Raw genomic sequence first — 27,532 nt, 5'->3', positions numbered from 1 at the left:
AAAGAAAAACAAGCTTGGAAGCATTGAGACAATCCAGGATGAGCTGAGCTGCTGATGAGCAGAGCCGGCATTCTTCACCATGAAGCCGGGATATTCACAGTGTGCTAAACCCTCTGCCCGCTAGTCAGTACAAAGGCCTGAAAATCCCGGGAAGCAAGACACTGTCACCCACACGCAGAAGAATAATTGGTGAGTGCTTTCAGCTCCATGAATGGGAGAGATAGTAGGCAGACTTGGACACTGTAACAGCTAAACCAGTATGCGCAACTGTTTCATACAAAGTAGACATGGAACAAAAGGGAAACTTATAAACAGACTGGCCCAGCTGTGGCTGTCCCGGTAGCCTAGCAGCAGCTAAAGGCCTTGCCTTGAGAGCACCTGGATCCCACATGGACACAGGCTCTAATCCCACTGGCCCTGCTTCCCATCCAGCTCCCTGCTTAAGGCCTGGGAAAGCAGTTGAGAACAGCCCAAAGCCTTGGGACCCTGCACCTGCGTGGGAGATCCAAAGAGGCTCCTGAATGCTTGTTTGGATGGGCACAGGTCCCTTGGGAGGTGAATCAACGGATGGAAGATCTTCCTCTCTGTCTCTCCTCTCTATAAACCTGACTTTCTAATAAACAAAAAAAAAGAAAGAAAGACAGACAAAGAGTGACTGAAATACGTGGAGTACTCTGTGTCATCGGAAATTTCAAGAGGTCAGTATAAGCCCCAGAAGGAAATCAATATGAGATGAGAATATATTATTTTTGGAGTTCTAATGGCTGCAATTCCTAAAATGTGACTGTATTTTTAAGTCTACAGGATGAAAATCCTCAATTAATTCCCAGTTCATCTCTCTCACATGCACACCACAAACAGAAAAACCAAAACAGTCTCATTTAAAAATTACCTGAAGTCAACAATGACAACATTTAATAAGGGCAAGCGTTTAACAAAAGAGTTAAAATTTTATGTGCAGTGGGCTCTGGCCCTGGTTCTTGGATCAAACAATTTCAAGGCTTTTGAGTAAAAGTTCAGTTAGGATTACATGATCAAGTTTAAGTTTTGTTTCTAGTTTTTAAATTAAGTTCCACATTTTTCCACACTGACTAAACAAATTGATATTTCCAGCAATAATACCTAAGGATTGCTTATTATCAAAGTCTTCACCGGCATATGTTACTACTATCTATATTGTTTTTCACGGTGAGAAGGTGTGTTTCCGAGCTGAGGAAGTCAGACACACAGGGGTATGTTTAGGGATACAGTGGATCGGGAAGGGAAAGGTGGGGGAGGAACTGCTCTATCTTCCACCTGCGCCATCCACAGGAGGAGAAAGCTACTTCCTGTCCTCTGATAGTAGCCTTTCTGACAGAAATTGGGGCATTGTGAATTTGATTGGCATTTCTCCAGCAACTAGTGAGTTTTTACATTTTTATATACTTGTTGGCCGCTAGTACTGCTCTTCAGCACTGTTTACTCCAGTTTGGCCTATTTCATATTTCAGTTTTTGCGAAACTTTTTATAATTTCCTGCTATAGCTGGCTATCAACCTTTTGTGAGATAAATGACTTGCAAACATTTCCTCTTTTTTTTTCAAATGATTCTTCACTCTAGTAATTTTTTCAATTTTTGCTTCAGCATCTGATGATTTTAAAAAATCTAATTTTCTTCTTTTTCTCTGCCTGTGCTAAAGAAATTTTGTATTTAAAAACTTGTTGACCACATTGTGTCATGGGAATTATTCTGCATGTATTTTTCATAGAAATATATTTTTGAACATTTCATTCAGGTTTCTTGATCTGTCTGGTTTTGATTTTGGTTATGGTGAAATGTAGGGATCTTATTTCATTCTTGTACGTATGTGTATCCACCTTTCCAGCACCATGGATCAAAAACACAATATTCTTTCTCTGATGAATGGTCACACAATGTTTGTTACAAATAAGTTGGTTATCAACTATAGAATCATTTCTGAGCTACAAACTGTGTTTCCTTCATCAATTTCCTTCTGTGTCAGTGCCACCTTATTTTCATTTTGTCATGTGATTTTTTAAAAAGTGGTTTACCTCTGTTATCTACAAAATTAGCACACATAAATTTGTTCTTTTATTATGGGATACCATGTAATGCTTCTGTATACATATGCTTTGTGCAATGTAGTTGCTTTGAAAACAACATCTCTTTTTAACAAAAACATTCTAGAAGCCTCTCTTCAATATTTATGGTCAATACATGCAGTAAGTCAGCACTATCTATTCTCATCTAACTATATGCTAGAACCTCAGGAATTTTTCCTCCTATTTATCTGTAACCTATTACTCATGAATCGGCTTGATCACTTCCTCACTCCTGACTTCCTTTCCCAGACTCTGGTTACATAATAATATTTATATCTTCAATGGGATCATCTTTTATTTTCCGAGTTAACATTGGTGAGGATTTTGTTATTTTCACCCTTCTGTGCTTAACTCATTTCACGCAGCATGGTGCCATCGTGGTGCATCGATTTTATTGCAAATAATAAGACTGCTTTTTTATGGCTGAGTAGTACTCCACAATAGATATTATATATAATACTGTGTGATATTATATAATTCACATTTATTATTATACATAATTACATATGATTCTATAATACAATTCTATCTAATATAGTATGCAATAGAAGTATCATCTTTAATTAAAATAATATACTGTTAACAGATAAAATAATATTGTTAGCAGATAAATTTTATTTCCCTTCAGTATATACCTTGATGTGGATTTTGGGGAAACCAACCTGAGTGTAAGCCTAATCCTCATTTGCATTGTGTCTTATCCTTGCTTTGGGAGATTGACACATGCAGTTTTCTTATGTGCAAGGTAGTTTTCTTTGTTTCACAAGTCCTCTGTCTCCTACAAGTCCTTGTCTCCAAACAAGGCCTGAAAATAAGTTCACAATAGAATTACACTGGGACAAATTCAGTCAACATAGGCAATCACCTGTGTCTACACCTTTAAATACTGGCTGAGCCCCTTGGGCTGAGTGATGTCACCAGGACATCCTAGAATTCCGAGGTCTTCGTTGTGATTTGAATCATAACAGTGCTGCTGCCGGACTGCGTACCAGGCAGGACAGTGCTTAGGAGCCGCGAGCGTCTCCTGTGATTTGGTGTCCTCGGATTTTCAGATTCAGTCTTTTCTTGATACCATCAACTACCTGACAGTGGAGTTACAGGTAGAAAGCTTAGCTTTTTGAGTAACTCTTTTAAAGAGTTGAGCCATGGAGCAGAGAGAGAAAAGGAAACATCTGGAGCGTGAATACAGTCCTCCAGCTGTAAAGAAATCAAGAGGTATGTGGAGAAGACCCTTGGCAATGTGGTAACCAAGAATGCCCTCCAAGGGAGCAAGAGTAGGTCCCTAGTGGTAGTGGAGAAGATGGTTAAGGCAGGCGACCGGGACAGTGAAGCGAGGAAATAGGGAGTGAGGAGCAGCTGTCTATTCATGGCTCTTTCTGAGAGCCCAGCTCACGTTCAGGTGACCCAGGGACAAGGCTAGGCTGTTGACACAAAGTTCAGCCTGGCCCGAGTTCGGCCGTTGGCAGCCAAATGGGGAGTGAACTGATGGATTAAAGATCTCTGTTCCTTTGTAACTCTGATTTCAAGATAAATGTTTTTCAGATGGTTATGGATAAGTACAAGCTTATAAAATGTATTCCTTACTAAGGCATAAAAAAGATGTCTATGGATGAACATAAGCTCATAAAGAATTGATTGTTTACTAAGGAATAAGAACAAAGTATTTGTTTTAGTCTGTGCAAATGTAAATGTGGATCTCCTTGGTTAATGTAAGACATAGAATAGGATGAGCCCAGCATGATGGCTCAGTGGCTAAATCCTCACCGTGTGAACACCAGGATCCTGTATGTATGCTGGTTTGTGTCCCAGCTGCTCCACTTCCCATTGGGCTTTCTGTTTGTGGCCTGGAAGGGTAGTAGAGGATAACCCAAAGCCGTGGGACCCACATGGGAGACCTGGAAGAATCTCCTGGCTTCAGATTGGCTCAGCTCTGGCTGTTGTGGCCACTTGGGGAATGTACCAATAGATGGAAGATCTTTCTGTCTCTCCTCTCTGTGGATCTGTCTTTCCAATAAGGGTGAAGAAATCATTTTAAAACAAAGGATACAACCATACATAGTCCCATTCAGTTACATTCATTACAGGGCAAGTGGGTTTGACTCTTTCTGGAAATATAGGCAATTGGGCAGTTAGGGTTACCATGGAACCTAACCAAAAACAAACAACTCATTAGACAGGGCAACTGCTCAGTGGGGGAAGCGGCAGATTGAAGCCAACTGCAACATTTTAAGCTGTAATTCACATAAAATAGGAGTATCTGATATTTTCAACAAAATTTAGGGTTTTCCTCATTCTGATGCTCACTTTGAGAGGGTCTGAAGAGTGAAAGATGACTTTATTTCAGCTTCACTAGGATTAGTGCATATTCAAAGATGTCATTGAGTATCCATAGTGAGACATGTAGAGCAAGGTCATAACTATTATGCTGTACACACAACTATACATGCATAACATACATGAATAAGAGGGACAGAAGTGTGATATTGAATATATTTGTTTACATGCTGTCTACCCATTGTGATTATTTGGCTCTAAGATGCCATGAGAAATCAGGCAATCGTACTTAATCCATGATTGATCTATTTCTTTTCTCTGGAAGAATTCAGGGTTTATGTGCAGGTCAAGTGGGCAGATTTTCTCCATATGATGTTTTATGAGCCTTCAGAATGCTTCTGTAATAGGCGTGCTAATGTTTTCAACAATATATAAACTTTATTTTCTGAACTTATAGGTATGTCTGTTCTCAATACTTAGCACATGATATTCAGAATATATACAAGTTAAAGAAAGGAATGAAACACAACTGTTCATCGAATGACTGTTGTACCATTCTCCATCCATCACAGACTTAAGGAAGGAGGAGTCACCACCTGGGAGCGTTGTGGATGACAAGATCCTGGTCCAAGAGGAAGAAGATCCATCTGTCAAGTTGCAGAGCTACACCCGTGACTCCGGTGTGTGCACGCCCAATGATGTTGGTAAGGAGGCAGGATGTTCAAGGTCAGATAAATCAGGGCAATGGGAGGGGGAGCAGATCTGTAGCCACTAAGTTGGTCAACAGCTCTCATAGAAACTCAATGACAAAATTTGTATAAGGTAGGTGCTGTTTTCAAGATCAACTGTAGTGCTGTCATAAATAGGGGTTAAATGCATGTTTTAAGATTAAGGTGACATGAAAAAAAGGTAGAACTGTTAGTGGAGTAAATCTGTTCAGCAAAAATAAACTCAGAGAAATGAAGATCAGAAAGAAACTCTATGCTAAGAGGTTAGTATGTATGGGATTGAATACTAAAATGCCTCTAGAAATAAGCACGATTGTACTGAAGATAGTACGCCATATACAAAGGGAATGTGTGCCCTTGGTCATCAAGTTTGATTGAGCTACACAGCCCAACCCTGATTGGCTTCCCTTGCCCTCAAATATGAGCAACTGCTTCTCAAAGAAAGACTAATGTTGAGGCCTTGAGGGAATGACTAATAAAGGCATTCCTCCAAGAACAGGACACAGCCCCTCAGTACAGAGTCACCACAGCTGATCTGGGACATCAGTGGGTGAGGCTGTGAGCGCTGCAGGTGTGTACAGAGTGTGATCATAACCTCCCCAGCAAACTGAACACCTGCCCGCCTGTTCTACTGCTTCTCCCCAGGAACCACACTTCTCTTTCAAATAAGTAGGAGTGAGTATTAGAAAACGTGTTCTCCATGGCTTTCCCATACACAATTTCTCCCAAAGTAAAGGAAGCTCATCATGGATATCAGACTTGATTAACTGACTGCATCTTCTGTTTGGGCATGGTTCCCACTTCTCAATATTCGGTGAACATCTTCAGCAATGTCACATCAGAGATATTCAATCCGACTCATGTCTACCACATACTCCATTTTAATAACTTCTCTTCTCTGTCACAATTTGCATGGTTCAGCTATCTGTGAGAGCAAGTGCCATGGTGTGTGATGCACAGGGAGGGAGGCAGCAATGCCTGAAGCAAAACATCCACTCAGAATGCTCCTTTTAGAATAGACCCAGTTAAGCCATGACACAATGTGTTTTCTTGTAATTTCCTTCTCAGACTTCCAGCTGCTTCAACAAGATGTGCCTGAGCCATGTGAGGTTGTCGAGATCGAAACCTGCAGCCAGGTACCAGGAGACAGTGATCCCACCTCAGAATCTGTCTACTCTTCCAACACATCCAGAAATTCTGATGAAGGAGGTAAGGCAGATGTAAATGGAGTGTCTGAACTTACCCAGGAGATTCAGTGAAGCTGCCCAGGCCACCCCCTAATTACCTCACACTCCCTTCAGTGACACTAAAGTCTTCAAGGAAGAGTAAGACTGAAGCCTTGGGGTGGGACAAACAGACAATGTGTTCCCAAGAAAGAGCACAGTCCCTCAGCACAGCATTGTCCCATGGGAGCCCTGGGAGAGGTGGCTGCACTGGCTGAGAGTGCCAACAGGTGCATGGAATCTTGGCTGGAATCTCCCCCGGGCACAGACTCGTGTTCATAGATCTCTACAGGCCCCATCTCCTCAAATGGCTCTCCCTCCTTTCTTAAAACTGTTCTTTTCACTGCACCCCTCATGCCCTGTGCCTCTTTTCCTCTCTGTATCTCATTACCTGGATACCTCTTGTATCATCCCTCTTGCAAACAGCCTTTCAGGCCTAGCCTGTTAGTGACTAATCCCTTGAATAGAGTACACACACTGACAGGACACCTATCTGAACTAGCCCTGGGACTAGACTAAACTGAAGGAAATCCTTGCATTTGGAGAGAACTGAGTTTCTTAGCTAGCCTTTCTCTTATGTCGCCACATTCACAATATCTGCAGCCTTTCCGAGCTGCATGACTTGAGAGCTCATGTGTACTTCCTGTGACACTGTCTACTCTCTCAGGCAGGAGCAAAGCTAGGAGTCACACCTGTACTTGCTCAGCTGTGCTACACATTACACAGAGCATGCACACACACACAACATAAACACACACAGCATTACCAGTACTAACACCAGAAAATATACCAAGTGTGTACCAGATCACAGAATCATCTCTACCAGATATACCATGCCCCTATTGTCACACACAAGCCTTACCCATTCCACCACATACAGCACATATCATTTGAACACACCTACAAGTGAAGAGTCACATTTGTGCACACATCCATACACACATTCCATGGGCAGGGATACTCTGAGTGCCCCAGAAACACTGCACCTTCAGGCAAACTTAGCCACGTTTTCTAATGGTTGAAATTTTCCTTCTTAGAAATGCATCAAAGCCAGAAGGAAGATCTCGGTGGCAGACCATTGGATGGGCCTTTACCCCAGGACGTGGAACAGATGACCCCCACCACCTGGAATGACATGTGTTTTCATGTCCACCTAGCAAATGAGCCCTGCTCAGATGCGTTACACATGAGAAAGGAGCGGGTCATCAAAATATATTACATGTATGTGAAAAGGCAGAGAGAGGCCCACACTGTATATGACACACAGGAAGGCTTGCTGCCTCCCAAGAAGAGGGCAAGAGTGCAAGAACTGAGCTACACTGGGCAAGTCCCTTCGGAGGCCAGCTCTTCTTCTGTGCTTACAGAAGATATGATCCTCAGCAGTGAGGCCAGTGGCGACACAGCCCATGAAGACGATTTCGAGGCTGAGGGCCCAACAGAGCTCCTAGACCTGGAGGAGAGGCCCAGAGTGAAGACACCGGAGTGGCTCGTGCAGCCAGAGCATGGCTTTAAGTGCATGGCCTGCTGCCGAGTGTTCCCCAGCCTGGACATCCTGGAGGAACACGTGAGGAATGGAGTCAAGGAGGGCTTCAGTTGCCGCATTTTTCATCTGGCCTTTGCCTGGATGAAATCACAAAGCTCTTAAACAAGACGGCAAAGACAAGGAGAACACAGAAAAATCAGGCAGGGCACACCTATGTATAGAAGGCAGAAAGGTTTCTGCACGAGAACAATATCAAGCCAATAAGCAAAGTGCTTTCCGCCCGTGAGAAAGAGGCCAGGCAGCAGCCTCACTGTGCTGACACAGCTGCATCCACTCCAAGCAGCCGGAAGACCTGCTTTGGATTGCACAAGCCCACCACCTAGTGACCCACAGGACCATGGAACCCTGGCAGATGCCATCTGCCATTCTCTACAGCCAGAAAGAAAAGAAGGCAGACCCGAACACGAAGACCATATGCCCTCCCAACAGCAGCGAACACCCTGATGTACCACCAGCCCAGGTGAGAGGAACCTCACTCACCTGGCACACAAGCTCATGCCCCAGAACAGACACTGCTCTCTGTCCTCACCTTCACTACCTCTCCTTCTCCCCTCACCCACAGGCACATCACTATGTGCTGGATGCAGAACGCAAAATCATCCAGGATCTGAAAGATACAAACTACCATCCATTCACTGAGTCCATTTACTCTCTGAGTGTTCTTCAACAACCATTGGATACAGGTTTCTGCGTCATTTTTAGCACAGACCTTATCTCACACTCCTCCTTATATCCTTACCTGTACATTACCTGGTGGGGGGACAAGATTTCTTATCAGAAGAGGGAAGCAGATGCTATGTGGCTGAAAGCAAAAGCAACTCGCAGCTCATCCTTGGCTCTCCTGAGCAAGCACACACGGGGAGCAAGTGCTGCTTCTGCACTCACAGTGGAAGGATGGCACACATCACCAATCATCCGAGACACTCGAATCTCTGTCTCTCCTTTCTTAAAACTGTTCTTTTCACTGCACCCCTCATGCCCTGTGCCTCTTTTCCTCTCTGTAGTCTCATTACCTGGGTACCTCTTGTATCATCTCTCTTGCAAACAGCCTCTCAGGCCTAACCTGTTACTGACTAATCCCTTGAATAGAGTACACACACTGACAGGACACCTATCTGAACTAGCCCTGGGACTAGACTAAACTGAAGGAAATCCTTGCATTTGGAGAGAACTGAGTTTCTTAGCTAGCCTTTCTCTTATGTCGCCACATTCACAATATCTGCAGCCTTTCAGAGCTGCATGACTTGAGAGCTCATGTGTACTTCCTGCGACACTGTCTACTCTCTCAGGCAGGAGCAAAGCTAGGAGCCACGCCTGTACTTGCTCAGCTGTGCTGCTCATTACACAGTGCACACACACACACACATAAACACACACAAACACAACATTATCTTTTACTAACACCAGAAATATACATCATATATGTACCAGATCACAGAAAAATGTCTACCAGATATACCATGCCCCTGTTGTCACAAGAAGCCTTACCCATTCCATCACATATAGGATGTATCCTGTGAAGACCCCTACAAATCAAGTATCATATTGGTGATTATCAGACGAGGCAAGTCAGATGCTATATGGATAAACTAGAAGCAACTCGCAGCTACTCCTTGGCTCTCCTGAGCAATGCACACGTGGGTGAACAGGTGCTGCCTCTGCAGTCACAGTGGATGGAACACTCAGATCTATGTCTAAGCAGGTGTCCCTCCAACCATGTTTCCATTTCAAGCTCAAACAGCTAGGATTGTAAAAGCTAAACATTTTTGGGGAAACCTCATAGCATGTTTTATTTGCTTACTATTTCTTCTTATTTCACTTTGTGTGTTCACACAGAAAAGGTGTCATTCCTCACCTGCACAAAGGTATTGAGTGGACTAGAAATGGGAAATACTCAGCTTTCAAATGATGTTTTCGCTTTTACTTATTTACAATTAGTGTAGCTTGAGACTGCATTACGGCAGTTGGGCATCTGTGGAGATACATATATTTGGATACTTGAATTGATTGATCACGTGTTCCTTCCTTCCTCATAACTGTGTGTATGAGAAGAGTAAGTGAGCCTGTGTATGTGAACTCATCGGAGACGAGAGGTTGGACTGTGGTTGATTTGCTTTTATCTGCCTAGCGGCTTTCCCCTCTGCCTTCATACAAATACCTCCATTGCGGCTCTGTACATGGGCAAGTGAGCCGTCCACAGAGTGAGGGCTGTTCTTCTCCACTTGGCTTCTGGGACTGACCTAGGGAGAAACATCTGCCTGTGTCAGACCAATCCAAACTCTATACTGTCATTCAGGAAAAAATACTACATCTAAAACAGCCAAAAACACAGAACAAGCAATCCTGACTGAGGCTGTGGACATTGGCTTTGGGTTACATTTCGTCTCTGACTGAGTTCCATGGTTCTCTGCTGCTCAACTTGAGTCAACCCTCCTTTCTGATTTGCCTGGATATGAGAACTGCTCCTGCATTTTGCTAAGCATCCTGCCAAGCATCTGTGTTCGACCAATCTACTACATCTTGAAGACGACGATGAGAGACTTTGCTGGTTCTCCTCAGTCATCCTCTGCCACTTGAGTTTAAACAATGCTCTGCCCTTGCAGTTTCTCCAATTACTCTTCTTTGAAATATCTCATTGTTTGGTTACTTGAATTTACTTCACTTTCAGTAAAGTGTCATGTTCTCTCTGTTATCCTGAGTCCTCTACTGTTGTTACTTAGGCACATTAGCTTTAACATGGTCATTTCTTCCATTTTAATCACGGAAAGCCTATATTCCACAAAGTACAGCAAAGCAAATTCCTCAGATATTATGTTAAAGCAGTGAGGGTTTTCTTGATCTTAGAGGACACAGTATGGCTTTGAGTGATTAAGGAGGTAAGAGTGAAGGTATTTCTACATCTAAACAAAAAGATTTGGTTTCAGTTCAGTAGAGCTGGGTTTAAATTGCTTTAACAAGAGCCAGTTCTCTTCATGTGAAAGCAGATAGTGTAAAGTGTGATATTTAAATACTACAGTGATGAAAAGTTTGGGGCAGTTGTTGTGAGCACAATAACACAGAGAATAGCACACAATACAGTTCCTGATACACACAGCTACTCAGCACACTTTGATTTATTTTTACTCGTGTTTCACATGCTGTGCCCGTCATCGAATGACTTCTGCATTACAGAGGATGGATTAGCATTCAGAACAGTGAAACATCTTCAATGTCACATCCAGCGTGGCTCTACTCTGTCACACTCCAGACATTCATGAAACTTTTACTTCAGTGTGACACATACATCACACCTAGGAATGTTGTACATTCCAGTTGGGCTCTGCTGAATAGTAACAGTGCCTGTGTTGGTGGGCTGCTGTGGGGTATCTCAGCACATGCACACAGCATGCGCTACAGATCAGATCAGAGGAAACGGTGATTCTCCCTTTGACAAGAGTTTCTGTTCAAGGCTTAGAGCTCTAGTTTCTGCTCAAGAATCTTATAGAGGTGATTGTGAATAAAACTGTTCCCACTATGCTATATAACACTAGGAACTTTTTCTTTCACTCTGATTCTGATAATTATAATCCAAAATTCCTCTATACCTCCCATCTCTCCCAGCCTCTACAAAATCACAATACTCTATTCATCTTGAGGCTTCCATTATTTTATTTGATATGTATTTATTTTTAAATGTTACAGAGGTGGATGGATTGCAGATACATACAAGCCTCTGGGTGGGATGGGAAGGGATGTGTGGGGAGAAGATGGACAAGACAAAAGACCCTGCCTTGGGCCCAGCACGAGGGCTCAGTGGCTAAAATCCTCACCTTACAAGCACCAGGATCCCCTATGGGCACTGATTTCTGTCCTGGCTGCTCCCCTACCCATTCAGCTCCTTGTGTGTAGCCTAGCAATGCAGTAGCTTGTGGCCCAAAGCTTTGGGACCCTGCATGTACATGGGAGATGCAGAACAAGCTCCGGCCTCCGGCTTCATATAAGCTCAGCTCTTGCTGTTGTGGCCACTTGCGGAGTGATCCAGTGGATGGAAGATCTTTGTGTCTGTCTCTCCTTCTCTCTTTGACTCTGCATTTCCAATAAAAATAAACAAAAATCTGGGCCAGGCACAGTGCCCTAGCAACTAAAATCCTTACCTTGAATGCACCAAGATCCCATTTGGGTGTCGGTTCTAATCCCAGCAGGTCCACTTCCCATCCAGCTCCATGCTTGTGGTCTAGGAAAGCAGTCACAAATGGCCCAAAGCCTTGGGACTCTACACATGCGTGGTAGACCTGCAAGAAATTCCTGGCTCCTGGCTTTAGATCAGCACAACAGCGGCCGTTGTGGTCACTTGGGACCCTAGCAAGTGTTTCAGCCTAGCAGGAGTGTCCCCAAATATCCCCTACCCGACCTACTCGCAGTCCCTATTGTTGCACATGCTGACTGGTGCTGTAGCCCAGCACAGACGGGACCAACCTCAACCCCAACATTCACTGCTGGAGGGTTGCGAACTAGCAGCAATCCCAAAGAACCTAACCAGCCCAAGAATGGCTCTCCTAAGCAGCATCAGGGGCTGCAACCCAGCCTGGTCTGGTGTGCCCCCAGTCCCAGCTCTTGCACTTCCAGGCAAGTGCTTTGGCCTGACCCAGGGAGGCCCTCTGGATTCACCTTCTGGTCTACTTCATCTCAGCTCCCTTGATTCACAGTGGGTTTACCAGCTGGGTCCATGAAAATCCTCAGTTGCCCATTCCTACATGTGCCAGTCCCTGAGACTCTACCAATGCATGCCCTTCCCCCCCATATGTGCTCATGTTGGCAGCGATGGTGTCTGGGAAGCTCTGGCTGGCGTGCACTCATGGTGGCATGGACAGCAATCTGTTCTTTCACTGTAGCTTCTTTTAAAAAATAACAAAAACATAGAACAGGCAATTGTTCTGGACACAAGTAGAGTAAATGCAGAGTACTGCATCTAGGTAATATCCATTTTCTAAGCAATGCCTGAGCTATCTCATACAGCAAGCTCTAAGTCATCATTACCCACTGAAGCTGGGAGATTATACTTGTGTGTCATGAAACCGCAGTTTGCACTAATTTCTTATGCAACAGTAAAAACTATTCTGTTTTTTAAATTCTGTGCAGAAAAATGTAGGGTATATAACTATGATAAAGATGAAGACAAGAGGAAACATTTCTCAACTCCAAATTTTATATATTCATAACATGCCTGAAGGCTATAAATGCCTCGTAGCTAAATCCTTGCCTTGCGTGTTCCGGGATGTCATGTGGGCACCTGTCCTGCCTACTCCCTACTTGTGTCCTTGGAAAGCAGTAGAGGATGGCAGAAAGTCCTGGGACCCTACACCCAAGTCGAGACCTGGCAGAAGCTCCTGGGCTCAGCTCGGCTCGGCTCTGGCCCTTGTGGCCATTTGGGGAGTGAATCAGTGGATGGAAGTTCTTTCTCTTTGTAAATCTGCCTTTCCAACAAAAATAAATTTTAAGTTTAAGTTGCTTCTCATGATGTATAAACAGCTAGTCCCAGAGTGAAAAAGAGAACACATCCTTTGGTATTTTCCTTTTTTATTAAAAATATTTATTTGTTATTATTATTATTTGAAAGGCAGATTTACAGAGAGAAGGAGAGAAGCACAGAGATCTTGCATGGCTGGCTCACTTTCCAAATGGCCACAATGGCCGGAGCTGAGCCAATCCAAAGCCAGGACTCTCATCCAGGGCTCCCATGTGGGTGCAGGGGCCCAAGGACCTGGGCCGTCCTCCACTACTTTCCCACAAGCAGGAAGCTGGGTGCAAAGTGGAGCATCTGAGACATGACCCAGTGAGCACATGGGATGCCAGCACCTGCAGGTGAAAGATGAGCCTGGTAAGCCGCTACACCACCCCTCTATTCTTGTTTCAGGTTTGGGAAGCTTGTTCATCAGGTGACACAGAAATACAAAGCAAAACACAGAGTCACATTTTATTTTTTTAAAAGATTTATTTATTTTTATTTCAAAGTCACATATACAGAGAGGAAGAGAGACAGGGAAGAAGATCCTCCGTCTGATGATTCACTTCCCAAATGAGCGCAATGGTCAGTGCTGCGCCAATCCGGAACCAGGAGCCTCTTCCGGGTCTTCCACACGGGTCCAGAGTCCCAAGTCTTTGGGCTGTCCTTGACTGCCTTCCCAGGCCACAAGCAGGGAGCTGGATGGGTGGTGGAACTGCCGGGATTAGAACCGGCGCTCGTATAGGATCCCGGTGAGATCAAGGCGAGGACTTTAGCCACTAGGCCACGCCACCGGGCCCAGAGTCACATTTTAATCAGCTGTTTGCATCCTAAAGCGCTGCAACAACATCAGATATGCAAACTAGTAGCCTCAGAATATACAATCCGTCAGCACAGTTTAATACAGCATCTTCTCTGAAGGAATTCTGGTATATTGAATAAAGGTTTTTCTTTTTATTTCATCAAAAACACATTCTTTCTTCCTGTTAAAATGGAAGCAAATTGCTAGGCAAGAACTGAGATTAGTCTTTGAAGAATCTATGTCACCCCATGTGCCTTTTCGATCGTGGAGCTTAATCTGTTTATCCTGTGAATACCGTGTAAAAGCTAACTCTAAATACTGACATAGCGGCCAAGGCTACCCTCACGTTCCAAACCATTTCCCTGAAAGATGTTATTTTAGGTTCACCCATTTTGAACATTTTTCTATCTAACTGCTTATGTAAATTTACATATATACAGACACACGATTGTTCCTGAAAGAAGGGAAATTAGAATATCCTAATGTGGTACTGATGGTAAAGATTACAGAGCGAGGGTCCAGCGCAGTGGCCTAGCAGCTAAAGTGCTGGCCTCGCATGTGCCAGGAAGCTCTATGGGCACCAGTAGTAATCCCGGTATCACAAGCTCCGTGCTTGTGGCCTGGGAAAGCCGTCAAGGACGGCCCAAAGCCTTGGGAACCTGCACCTGCATGGGAGACCCTGAGGAAGCTCCTGGCTCCTGGTTTTGGATCGGTGCAGCTATGGCCATTGAGGTTACATGGGAAATGAATCATCGGATGGAAGATCTTCCTCTCTGTCTTTCCTCTTCTCTGTATAGCTGAATTTGCAATCTTCAAAAAAAAGGAGGGGTTAAAACGTGAAGAAACATGTTAGGCAGAGTATGCTGTTGGGCAGCCTCTCTGCGCACTCTGGCAGAGGTGAGGGGGTTCTGGTGCAGTGACAGCGGCATGGAGGAGGAGAAGGAGAATGCAGGGTGCTATGCTGGGAGCTCGCCCAGGACGCTCGGTGGCGGCAGCAGCGACACCGGAGCGCGGGCGGGGCGGCCAGAGAGTCCCGAGGTCGAGGTCAGCTCCGGGGTGTTGCGCACACCACGAGAGGCCGCGATGGCGAGCGCGAGCTCAACCGTCAGCGGCGACGGCGAGGCAGCGGCGCTGGGCCTCGAGCTGGCCACGCTCAGCCTGCTGCTGGACGCGAGCCTGGCGGGCCACGTGCTGCTCGCGCTGCTTGTCCTGTGGGAGCGCAGCCTGCACGCGCCCTTACTGCCTGCTGCTGCACCTGTGCCTGGCCGCCGGGCTGAGTGCCGCCGGGCTGAGCGCGCTCTCCTGCCAGTCCTGCTGGCTGCGCGCGCCTGGCCATGGGCCGCCCCGGGAGCCCTGCTGGGCTGCGCTGGGCTGCGGGCTGCTCTCCTTCCTGGCTTCAACGCCCCCTTCCTGCTGCTCGGAGTGGGTGTCTCCCACTACCTGGCCATGGCCCACCACTGCTTCTACGCTGAACTCCTGGCCAGCTGGCAGTGCCCCACCATGCTGGTGTGTGTCTCCTGGGCGCTGGCACTGGCCGCGGCCTTCCTGCCCGTGCTGGACCACGGCCGAGACAAGCATGCGCCCTGTGCCCTGGAGCAGCGGACTCATGGCGCTTCAGGCGCTTGGCTTCCTGCTGTTATTCAGCATGGTGGTGGGTGCCACATACCTAGTCTACCTCTGTCTGCACTTCTTCATCCATGATCGCCACAAGATGGGACCTGCGCGCCTAGTCCCCACTATAACCCACGACTGGACATTCCACGTCCCAGTGCCACTGGCCCGGCAGCTGCCAACTGGACAGCGGGCTTTGGCCGTGGACCTATGCCACCCGTGCTCTTGGGCATCCTGGCGGTGGGGCGTGGCCATTGCGCGCTGCCTGTTCATGCTGGAGGAGTTCAACACTGAGAAGTGGTCCAAGCCAACCTTACCGCCTCAGTGTGGCTCACCTTCCCGCAGGCTGGCATCAACCCCATTGAGTGCTTCCTGTTCAACAGGGAGCTCAGGGACTGCTTCTGTGCCCAGTTCCCCTGCTGCCAGAGCCCCCAGGTGGTGCAGGCCTGCCGCCTTTGTGACTTGAAAGGCATTGGGCTGTGAGGGCTCCATGCAAACCCGGGAACTGGCACATCCGCAGCTCTGCCAACCTCTTCAGCCTGGGCAACGCTTCTGGAAAGATTTTCGGTTTTGAAGCTGCCTTGAAGGTGACTCTCAAAGTGAACAAACACCTGGATTGTACAGACCTGTGGTCTGTTTGTGGGTGGGTGGTTTGAGAATGGTGGAGGTGGGGTTGGGGTTAAAGAGGAGGTTCCATGTGCCAGGCTCGCCCCAGCTCCAGCCTCTCCCAGCAAAGGATGCTTTCAGGCATTCTGGGCGGCAGGAGGCTCCACCTTCTTGTCCTGGATCTTGGCATCTTCTTTGCCACGTGTGGTTGCTTTTCTCCTTTCTTTGAAGTGCAGGCTACACTCATTTGATCCTTGGACTAGTTGAAGGATCCTGGCCATTTCCTGCAGTAGCTGTCTCTAGGGTGACCTCCAAGTGACACTCTTCTTTCTTTTTTCTTTTTTGCAAAGGAGAAGAGGCTGGGGAGGGATTGGCTGCACATGTCCCATTTCTTGACCCTTGTGTGCACCAGCTAGTGTGGGGTTCAGTTCAGTCACCCGCAGGAGCCTACACACATACTGGTGGATGCAGCTGCCTGGTCAGTTCTGTCCCAGCCCCATATCTCACACAAACTAGCAGGTGCTGTGGCCCAACTACCAGAGCCCTTTCAGAAACCTGGGTGCTGAGGGACCCTGGCAGTCCCTTCCCCTGGGTGAGCTCCTCACATGACCTTGAACTCCTGGGCACCACCATCTAAGGATCAGGCCTGGGGTCAGCGTGGCCGGCATGTGCATCCATGCTCATAGCGGCTCTTCCCCAGCAGGGCAGTGCAGACCCCTGGGGTCAGCAGGTCTCTGCCTGTGGCTGGGGGCTGTGAAGCTTCTGACCACTCAACAGGAACCTGGGGAAACTGCTGCAGCTGGGCTCTGAGGGGCACAAAATGGGAGCAAATGCATTCCAAACAATTTATTTGGCAGCAAGAGGGTGAAAACTCCTAAGAGTTCCTTCAGGAGGGCACAAGGGGGCACAGCCTGGTGACTCCAGGCTCAGTGCCTGGACTCAGGTGCCTAGTCGGCCAAGAGGAGTCAGGGAGGGGCCAGCGAGGAGGCCTCCAGCTAGGGAGCACAGACGGGGCTGTTCTCCCATCAGGGAGGCTCGGGGAGGCAACAGCCCATCAGCATCACCATGCTGCAGGAGAGTCCGGTGGAAGTCTTGGCAGGAAGCCGTCTTCAGCCCTGTGTCTGGGCCCCGGATGGCCTGCATGAGCCTTGGACCAACAGGCTTGAAGGAATGCAGGGAAGGGACCCGTGGGCCCTCCTGGCTGCCCAGCTCTGGGGCCGGGCCCTCTGTGCCATGCACAGGCACCGGGAGATTGGACAGACTCCACCACCGGAGCAGCCTTCCTCTGTGCCATACGCTCCATGGGGCCCTGGTGGGGCTGGACGCACGTGCAACCCCCCATGCCTGCACTGGAGCATCTCGGTCAAGGTACTCAAAGATGTCTTCCTCGCAAGAGTTTTCCTCCTTGTCTGTATCTTCTACCCAATCAACACAGACGGAGGGTGGTTCTGAAAAGCTAGTGTTGGCGAGGGAAGCTGGAGACTCAGGGCGCTGGCCCAGCGGCCTGGGGTCCTGAGCTGTCTCCCTGCCCTGCAGGGCTGTGGGGAAAGCAGCAGGCCTCTCAGGGACGTGGCCCTGCCCATGGCCCTGGCTGCACGCCTCACTGGGCTTTGCTGAAAGGAAAAGAAAGAGCAGGTTTGCTTCTCCACAGGGACCAAGTGGCCTGCAGGGTAAACCGCCCACACCTAATCCCTCGGGTCCCTAATGCCAGGGGTGACATGAGGACACCCTCCAGGCTGCTGACCCTGAAACTGGCTGTGTGTGGCCTGGGCCAGGGCAGTGTCAGGGGCACTTCTGGATCCCCTGGATGGCTCCCTGCATGGCCCCCTAGATGTGCATGGGCCCTGAGCGCCCTTCCTCTCAGGCTCATTTCTGGGTCACATGGCATCCACTGAGGATCCGTGGGTGCCCCTGTCACCTAACCCCCTGCTTCTGTGTGCCCCATCATGGGAATGGCTGGCCAAGGAGCTGTGAGTTCCCCCTAAATGGCCAGAATGAATCTGAATGCTCCAGAGTTGGTGGGAAGAGCCAGCGTGTTGGGCAGAGATGCAGTCCCGGGCAGCCCTGGGGGACAGGGCAGGCTCTCCTTCACAGTGCGGGGCAGGGCAGGCTCTGTGCTCCCAGTCCCTGGGCCTCTGCCACCTGAGGACATAACATGAACCCCGTGTGCTGGACTATTCAGCCATCACCATCTCTGCTCCCCCAGGACACAGGGAAGGCACCCGCTGGGAGGCACAGCTGGGCCTCGCCTGTTCCTGCCCAGGCCTGCCCTGGGCCCACTCTACATCCTCCAGCTGGGACAAACCATCTCTGTTTCGCATGGCTGACCCAGGCTCTCCAGCCATCTCCAGCAGCAGCTGTGAGCAGGTACAGGGACTCCCATCACACACAGGTGCCCTCAGAGGCCTTGGCCCCAGCTGAGGCTGCAATGCCACACTCAGCCACACTCTGGGTTGTACTCAAGGACATTCAGTCCTGGGCCCACATGTGGAGTCAGGGAGACTGAGCCTTCTAGGTGGGGAGGCGCCTCTGTGGGGATAGGAGAGCCCCTGCACCTTCCCCACATGAGCACATCTGGAAGCTGCCTGAGGCCCAGCCAGGCCTTGAGATCAGAAGCTTCTCAAACAGAACCGAGGAGCAGGGGAACACAGGGCCATGAGGAGGAGGTAGAAGGCCCCACAGCCAGGTCCTCCCACTGCTGACACGCCCAAGGGAGGATCGGGCCTGAGTCCTGGGCAGAGCCCCCACCTGCGGGAGGCAGCAGACACTTTCGCTTGGCCAGCTCATGCTTGGACGCCTGCAGCTGCTTGATGACAGCGTCATCGTCCACGTCCCAGTCTTGCCTCAGGGTCACCTGCAGGAACTCCCTGATGTGGTTCCGGGTCCTCTTGAGCAGGCGCTCTAGGCAAGAGGGTGGCTGTCAGACAGGCAGGGTCCACAGGGATGGCCCAGCAGCCACAGCTGCTCCAAACCCTGTCCCTGCACTAATAGCTGCCAGCTGCTGCCCCGGGAACCCATGGGTGTCAAGCCAAGCATGGAAGGGACTGGGCAGGGCCACACTGCCGGGGAGTGACCCTGCTGATGCCTCCCTGTGGACTGTGCTGGACTGATGGGGTATCCCAGGGACATTCTCAGTGCCCTCCCGGGTACCAGGGCTCCCCAGGCCTCCTCATCCCCACCTAAAGCCCTGTTCCCTGGGCATCTCCAGGGGACCCCAGCTCCTCTCCCCTGGCACTCTGGCCTCTCCAGCCCTGGGCACTTACTTTGGTTCAGTTTCAAGGCCACATAGCCCATGGTGCTGAGCACGTGTGCCCCTTCCAGGATAAAAATATCCCATATCCTCAGGGCCAGCGGGAACGGCACCTAGGAAGAGCAGGTGTGAGAGGACTCCACCCATCCAGGCCTGAGCTGGACCCCAGGTGCTGCAGGAGGGACAGTGCCCATGCCCCACCACAGGTGCAGACCCTGGAAGCTGCCTCACATGAAGCCATAGGTTCCTATGTGGGGACTCCTCTCGCTAGCTGCTGGGGCCACGTCTGTCAGCCACATCTGAGCATGCAAGCCCAGAGAGAGGAGGCTTGAGGCTTGGCCAGCACAGACAGTGCCATGAGGGCCATGGAGAGGGCTCTGTGTGTTGGAGGACATGGGAAGGCAGATGCCACTGTGACCTGTGTGTGACATCAGGGCCCTGTGTCCAATCCAGCAGTGAGGCCGCAGCACAGCTCCACACTGCAGAGGCTGCCCAGGCCTTGGGCATCTCCTGCCTCCTCCTGCAGGCTCAGGGCTTGGTCAGGCTTCTCCAGCAGTGTGCCCAGGGCACCTGTCCCTCCCTGCTGGCTGGGAGACTCAGCATCTACTTGGGCCACCCCCTGCAGAGCAGGGTCTCCCTGTGTAGAGCAGAGTCCCTCCTGGGTCTGCTGAGGTGGGTGAGCTCAGCTCTACTGTGGACAGCATGTAGGGGGTGCGGGCAGGAAGTCAGGCCCTGGGACAGAAGATTCCCTGGGTTAGGGATTCCTGGGGCCACTTACCTCATCCAGAAAACCTTGGGTAAACCAGCGGGCGATGGTGTCACCGAACTTCACTCCCTGCTTCTCCTGAGAAAGAGGCAGGGGGAGCTGAGAGCTGGGAGCAGGCCTAACCTGCTGCAGTGCATGTTGGAGGACATGGGAGGTTAGACATCATGTGGGCTGAGTCCCTTAGCTGTGCCCACGGGGTGCAGGGAGCCCGGGAGCAGATGCATCTGCACCTCACGGCCACACAGGTTTCTTGAAACCTTTACAATCTCAGTGGACCATGATCTGGAAAGCAAGGCTAATGCCCACACTGGCGTAGACCTGAGGAACCAAGGAAAGGCTTGGCAGCACAGGCCTACGTGTATAAACGAGGACTGGAGATTTGGTGGGACTCCATCCATGTGTCCAGGGCCCTGAAGCAGAGCAAGGAGGCTCTCACTCACCAGGTGTTTTCCAAGAGTTGGGAGTGTGCGGTGCACGATGTGTCCCAGATGTTCCAGGAGTGTCTCCAGCATCGGTGATCCCGGTTTGTAGAGCCCTGAGTAGGATCAGCCCCAGGCCTGGGATCAGAGCCATTTCCCAGGAAGGCAGCTGAGCCACAGGCAGGGCCAGAGGAGCCTCTCAGGGGACAGGTGGGTGGACAGATGGCCAGGGAGAGAAACCTCAGGATGTGGGTGCATACAGGACTGTGTGGGAGGCAATCGAGGCTGCCCCGGGTGACTGTGGGAAACACTGCAGCCAGACTCGGTGCATCGTGACCATGCCAGCGTGCATGAGTTGGGCAGGGGGTTTGCGTAGTGGGGCTGCTGCCTTGGTGTTCAGTGGGTGGGAGTCTGGGGAGACCCTTGGAGGCACAGAGGCCAGTGTGGATATGAGTCAATTGGACACGGACAGGACCTATTGGTCTGGAGGTGCCCACACAGGTGAGAGCCAGAGCAAAGCTGCAGGGCGTTGGGTGATGGGGAGGGCAGTGTGTGGCTCAGCACAGGAGGCCTCTGCCAGCCCTGGCATCTAAGGAACTCTCCAAAGGGAGTTTTCCTCCACACCAGGAGCCAGTGAGGACACAGACCCAGGCACCTGACTACGTGTCGGGAGTGGACTTGGCTGCGCAGGGCCCACCCCTCCCATCTACCTACCAGACATTGAGTATTTTTCGTTCTCCATCAGCTGCACCAGGGCCCAAAACGCGTCCTCCTCACCAAGCCACATCAGCAACAGTGCCACGATGTGACTCAGGCCCTGGTCATAGCCAACCACCTCCTGCAAGAGCCCAGAACATTGTGTCAGCATAACTCAGGTGGGTTGGGTGACCTCCCTGGGAGGGTTGGTCACCTGCTGAAGGGAGTAGGAGGATGGAGGAGGGAACCCCTGGGCCTGTCGTGTCCCTGGCTGTCAGGGCTTTAAGAATTGGAGTGTGTGGGGCCCAGCGGCACAGTCTAGTGGCTAAAGTCCTCGCCTTGAACGCCCCGGGATCCCATATGGGCACCGGTTCTAATCCCAGCAGCTCCACTTCCCATTCAGCTTCCTGCTTGTGGCCTTGGAAAGCAGTTGAGGATGGCCCAGATCCTGCACCCATGTGGGAGACCCGAAAGAGGTTCCTGGTTCCTGGCTTGGGATCGGCGCAGCACTGGCTGTTGTGCGCACTTGGGGAGTAAATCATCAGATGGAAGATCTTCCTCTCTGTCTCTCTGCCCCTCTGTATATCTGACTTTGTAATAAAAAATGGATCAATCTTTAAAAAAAAAAAAGAATTGGAGTGTGTGCCAGGTTCCCACATTCCTGGAGAGTGCCCTGCAGGGCCTCAGCTCAGGAAGTGGCTGGGGGAGACAAGAGGCAAGCACATGTGTGTACCCCAAGAGTTCAGGGTGGGGCAGGCTGCTGTGGGAATCCAGGCTGCACCCCTAAGGCAGCTCCTGCAGCTCTGTGTTCTATAGGTGCCCTAGTGGGTACCACTTCAGACAGAAGGAAGAAGCACTCGGGTCAGGCCTGCCAGGACCAGAGCAGAGAACAGACACATCATGAATGTGGATCCATGCTGTCTGGCCACCACTCATTCAGGCACCAGGCAGGGTTCCTGGGGCTGAGTCAGGGGGATGGGGATGCCCAGACCTTGTTGGGGGTCTCCCGAGGTGTCCGGCAGCTGCACCCAACATGGGAAACCTCTGAGTGGGTTTGTGACATCATGGAATTGTGTGGAGTGGCATTCAGTCCCATGGCACCTGCCACGTGTCTGATGGGGGCCACAGACTGCGCAGGCTTGGTTGTGATGAGCACTGCAAAGTGGCACAGCTTGCCCATCCTCCCTGTGGAACACTGGTACTCTGAGAAGCATCCTCCACCCTGCCTGCTCCTGGGCTACAGAGAGCAGATCACGGGGAAGGCACTCCTCTTTCCAGAACTCGAGGTGGGGTCCAGAGCTTGGCCCTGCACCTAGTCTCTCCAGTGTGGATTACAGAGTCCCCAACAAGCCCACCTTGGTTCTCTGTGACAAGGGACTCCCTGGATGGACAGCCCAGAAACAGAGCCTGGAAAAGGCATTTGAGAATACTCACGGGATTGTACATCGCATAGGCTGCCAGCACTTCAAATAAGGCCCGTTGTCTGCAAGACAGAGAAGGCGGCGCTGCTTCCTTGCCACCCATCACACCCTGCCAGTCCCACAGAAGGCCCAGTCCACTGCTCTGCCACAGCAGCAGGGCTGTGCTCAGGGCACCTGCATGTTCTGCACTGTCTGGGTGAGGGCTGCCCACCAGGGCCCACACACATCTCAGGGGTGCAGTGTGTGCAGTTGGACCTTCCTTCTGCTGGCTTTCCATTTTGCACAGCCAAGGTGCAGTCCGAGGGTTTTCCATGCCTCAGAGAGTCACCACCCACAGCCAGTTCAGCCATGTGAGGAGCAGTTCCTGGGCCCAGCAGTCTCCACGGAGTCTTTGGCATGTCTCACCCTCCACCAGCCTGGGCCACCCTTGCCTCATCCTTGCCTCATCCTTGCCTCTGGCCGTGGCCTCTTTCAGCTCTCCTTGAATGGCTCACAGCATCAACGGCTGGCCTTAAGGGTCTGTCTCCTGACTCGCCAGAACACACCCGAGTTCCCTCAGGTCAGCAGAGGAGGGACCTGGGCTTCCTGCCTCTCCCTGAATCTCTGATCCCTGTCTCGGGATCAGACGCCACACAGATGAGCCGTTCCCAGGTGACCATCACCCAGGCTACCTCCATGTTTCGTGAGTGTGAACACAACAGTAGACCCGAGTAGGCGGTTCTTCTTTGCACTGGGTTCCTCAGTGGCTGGGGAAGTGTGCATGCGTGTGGTGTGTTCCCATGGGAATTGGATGTCGCTCTCTGTGAGCATCTGCTCAGGGTGCTGTTGAGCACCAGGACCTCTGCCCCTTTCTCCTCGCAATGACCCAGACCCGTGTCTGTGTCCCACACTCACGGCCACAGTGTCCTGATTGGATCATTTCACCATTCTAGCAGCAAGTGCAGGCACCCATGTTGATTCAGGCACTAAGCCTGTGTCCCTTGGGGACGAGATGCATTGCCTGTACTTTCACGCAGTGTCCCTCCACCCTCCCCCGAGCCTGTGTCCCTGGGTGCTGGCAAGCTGTCCATTGCTCTTGGTTAACAATTGCGCTGAAGGGTTCTTTGCATATTCTGGCAGTCATACCATGATGACGTGTGAGTGCCATAGGTTATCTTCCCTTGAGTTTCTTTTCCTTTCATTCTCTCCATGGCGTCTTTGGAAATTGTATAGAGTATAAATAAAGCCTATGGGTCTACTATTTTTCATCATAAATGCCCTGTGCTTTAGGCCTGCATCCAGTCTCCCCCAGATCCCTGGCTCCTCCACAGCCCCCAGGACCCCAGCAGCCCAGAGGCCTTACTTCATTCCATAGCACTCTCTGAAAAGCAGGTGATTTGGGAACGTCCACTGCACCGCAATGTCAATCAGGTGGAATTGATCGCAATGCAGCCGGGCCTGCTCTTTCAGCATCTGCACAGGGGACAACTATGGTCAGCATCAGGCCAACGGCATGACCACGTCCCTCTGCCAAGTCCCCTCCTGCCCACAGCACTGCTCAGGCATCAGCCCCAACCAGGTCTCAGATCCTCCCCACTGGGTCCTCAGCCACACCCTCACCAGCCTCAGTGCTGCCCCCTGCAGGAGAACCCATCTCCATCCAGACAGTGGAAGCTGCCCTTGGCTTTGACCTGACCCTGGGCAATGACTTGCTCCCAGCCCAGCTCTCAGGGGCAGCTACCAACTCAAGACTTGGCGTTGGTGATGTGAGGGATACGACTGGCAACACCAGTGGGCCCTGTTTCCTGATGGCAGCTCAGGAGGGTGACAGTTGGCCCTTGTTGCCAACCCTCTCAGGTCCTGGCTCCCACATCTCCCAGCAGTTGCTGACGGCTGAGTGTGACAAGTGGACCAGCCACTTCAGATGTGGGCATTGCTGGGTGATGCAAGGCCAGGAGAAGGCAGGCCCCGGTGAGGGCAGGCCAGGTAGCACAGAGCCTGTGGAGGGTCAGAGTGTCATGCTGCAGCCTCCTGCCCATCATGGACCTACCTAGCCACTGCTCAGTGCCTGCCCCGTGCCAAGCTGCCCAGGTGTGCCCAACAGGGAGAAGGGCATGGCCTGGTCAGAAGCACAGGTGGCCAGGCATGGCAGGGTCTGAGGAGCAGGAGCCTGGGAGATGAAGGCAGGACGAGCAGGCGAGCCAGGCTCCATTGCTGAACCACCCACCTTTGGGCACCCAGGCTCCTGCTGAGGCCTGAACAGGGCAGGTGCTTGCAGACTGAGGGCAGAGCCGTACCTCAAATATCCCCGGGTTCTGGGCCTTCTTTGCTTCCACATCCAGAAGTATTTTCCACACTTTACCTCGCACCCTGCTGGGGATTCCCTTGCAGCATCTCTGGTGGAACTGCAGGAGAGAGGGGGCTCAGGAGAGTGGGGCCATGGACACTCTGGGGGAGACGCATCGGGGGAGGGACCAGAGGGGGGAATCCATGGACTCCATGTGGTGTCAGCAGAGGGAGGGTCTGCCTGGGCCTGGTGACCCACAGTGAGAGGAGGGGCAAGGCTGAGGGCCCAGGTTGGCATGCACTGCCTGCTCTCTGTGGGATCTGCATCTGGGCATTAACACAGTGGTGACCCTGGCCTGTTTCCTAGGAGAGTCCCCTGCATGTGTGGACATGGGGTTTAGGTGACCCATGTTCTTTAGGGCAGGACAGTTAACCCCGGGTGTCTGAGAGGCAGAGATGTCCAGCCCAGCAAAAGGCACTGCTCATCCCTGTGCTTCTCAGTGTGGTCCCCAGGGGGCGCTCCCTTCCACAGTACCTTCTCAGTGCTGCGGTACTTGCAATAGTTTTCCAACATTTTGACCCACTTTCGGAGTCTCCGGGAATCCTTCCGTCTTTGCTGCAAAAGGAGAGAGGATGGGATGATTCCAGTGTCCGGAAGGAGCCCTGGATGTCACAGAGCTTGTGGCTCTCACCCCCACAGGTGCCTGCAAGCAGGGCAGGGGCAGCACCTTGTGGCTCCCACTGCCCACCTCCTGCACCCACGTGCTCCCCAGCTCTGCTTACCAGAGGAGGGGCCCATGGCCAAGGACTGGCTCTCACCTTAGTCCCCAGGACACTGTCCCTGGGCTGTGACTTCTCCCTGGAAAGGAAGGGGATGGAAACAGAGCCGTGAGTCTCAGACCGGGCACTTCTACCTCCAAAGGCGTCAGGGAAGAACCAGCCGCATCACCTCAGTCCAGGGAAGTGAGAAGGGAAGAGGGGAGGCGGCCATCCTGCTGGCCCATGCCAGGCAGGCCTCGGTGGCTGTGAGCTCAGGGCTCCAGGGCCAGGCAGTTGCTGTCTGTGGGGTCTAGTGCTGGCATCAGGCCCATGCCCTGGGGAGTGGCAGCCCCTCTGCAGCAGCTGTGAGGCTACTGGCCTGAGCAGGCACAGGACACCCAGGGGCGAGGGACTGTGTGCCCATGTCAGCCATGCAAGGAGTCAGCCTGGAATAAGCCAAGTCTGGCCGGCCCCCTGACACCTGCTCAGAGTGTGCCCCCTGGGATTGGGGTACCTGGGTCCACCTCAACCCTCCCAGCGACCACCTGCTCTCCCTACTTCCCTTAGCTCACTGTGCATGAAGTGCCTGTTCCCACTTCAGATGCCTCCATCTGCCAAGACCTTGGCCATTTCTCCCACTCAGGGTCTATGCTTGCCTGGGTTCTGAAGCTCCTGGAGCCACTATCCCCTGCCTAACCCAGTCCTAGGGTGGGCAGCTAAGGCATGTCCAGGGTCAGCCTGAGATCCACCCCTCCTACTCACTCACACCCATCTCTGGGCCTCTCTGCTGTGCAGCACAGCTATGGGGTGGGGCAGCCTCAGAGCCTGGCTCCTGCACCCCAGCCACACACTCCCCCCAACACAGACCAGGACCTTGTCTACAAACCCCCCTGCCCTGTGTTTGGAGGCCCCGGGCAGTTCATAGTCCTGAGACCATGCCCTGGCTCTCCCTCAGATCTGACTCAGCAGCACTTTAGCCTGACTCCTGTACCCCAGGCACCTGCTGGACAACTGCTCCCCGGGCAGGCTGGTGCCCAGTGCTGGGCACACAGCTCTGTGATGCTGATGGTCGGGCCACACCTCCTGGGAACAGTGCTAGACCATCCGAGGGACCTCAGAATCAAAATCTCAACCATTTGTTCATGGCTCATTGCTACTAAGAAACTGTGACAGCTCTCAGACCAAACGGCCTATGTGACCTTTAGCACTGAAGGGCTCCAATTCTCCTGAATCAAGGCCCAAGGCTGGTGATCTCACTGGTGGCTCCCAGGAATTAAGTGGGTGGTTACCTTAATTGCTGAACCAGAGAAGAGCCAGGCATGGGCTGTGCAGCTGAGATAGGTAGGGAACGTCTGGTATTTCCCTCTCCTTGCAGGCTATTGTGAATTGCCCCTTTTCAAGCGATTGTGGACTGCCCCTAGGAGAACCTGTGAGTGTGTTATTGGGGGCTGCACTCCGGTAAGGGTGTTGGTCTGGGCTGGCCAGTCCTGCTCTCAACCAAGAACACAAGCTTGGACATTCCAAGCTTGAATAGACCGTCCTTGTGCACTTGCATTGACTTCAGACTCCTGGGGATTTCTGGGAT

The 27,532-nt window shown here is 51.1% G+C and overlaps 1 protein-coding gene, 2 long non-coding RNA genes and 1 pseudogene across 3 annotated transcripts in view; 3 read left to right on the top strand and 1 right to left on the bottom strand.

Annotated features, from left to right (window-relative positions):
• Window positions 1–27,532, top strand: part of LOC131482427 (USP6 N-terminal-like protein) — a 409,820-nt gene that overhangs the window by 313,459 nt on the left and 68,829 nt on the right. The gene's annotated exons all lie outside the window — the stretch shown is intronic.
• On the top strand, window positions 3,250–6,240 carry LOC131482317 (uncharacterized). The gene is made up of 3 exons (XR_009246894.1): window positions 3,250–3,317; window positions 4,949–5,080; window positions 6,173–6,240. It is a non-coding gene; the product is annotated as an uncharacterized LOC131482317 (long non-coding RNA).
• Window positions 15,238–16,248, top strand: LOC131482308 (probable G-protein coupled receptor 27; annotated as a pseudogene).
• LOC131482318 (uncharacterized) lies at window positions 22,915–25,329 on the bottom strand. The gene is made up of 3 exons (XR_009246895.1): window positions 25,200–25,329; window positions 24,266–24,375; window positions 22,915–22,985 (listed from the first exon to the last, which is right to left on the bottom strand). It is a non-coding gene; the product is annotated as an uncharacterized LOC131482318 (long non-coding RNA).

The sequence above is a fragment of the Ochotona princeps genome, chromosome 17, assembly GCF_030435755.1.
Source record: "Ochotona princeps isolate mOchPri1 chromosome 17, mOchPri1.hap1, whole genome shotgun sequence".
In the NCBI taxonomy this organism is placed as follows: Eukaryota; Metazoa; Chordata; class Mammalia; order Lagomorpha; family Ochotonidae; genus Ochotona; species Ochotona princeps.
The sequence above is the reverse complement of the archived record's forward strand: the minus strand, read 5'-3'. Positions and strand labels throughout refer to the sequence as shown.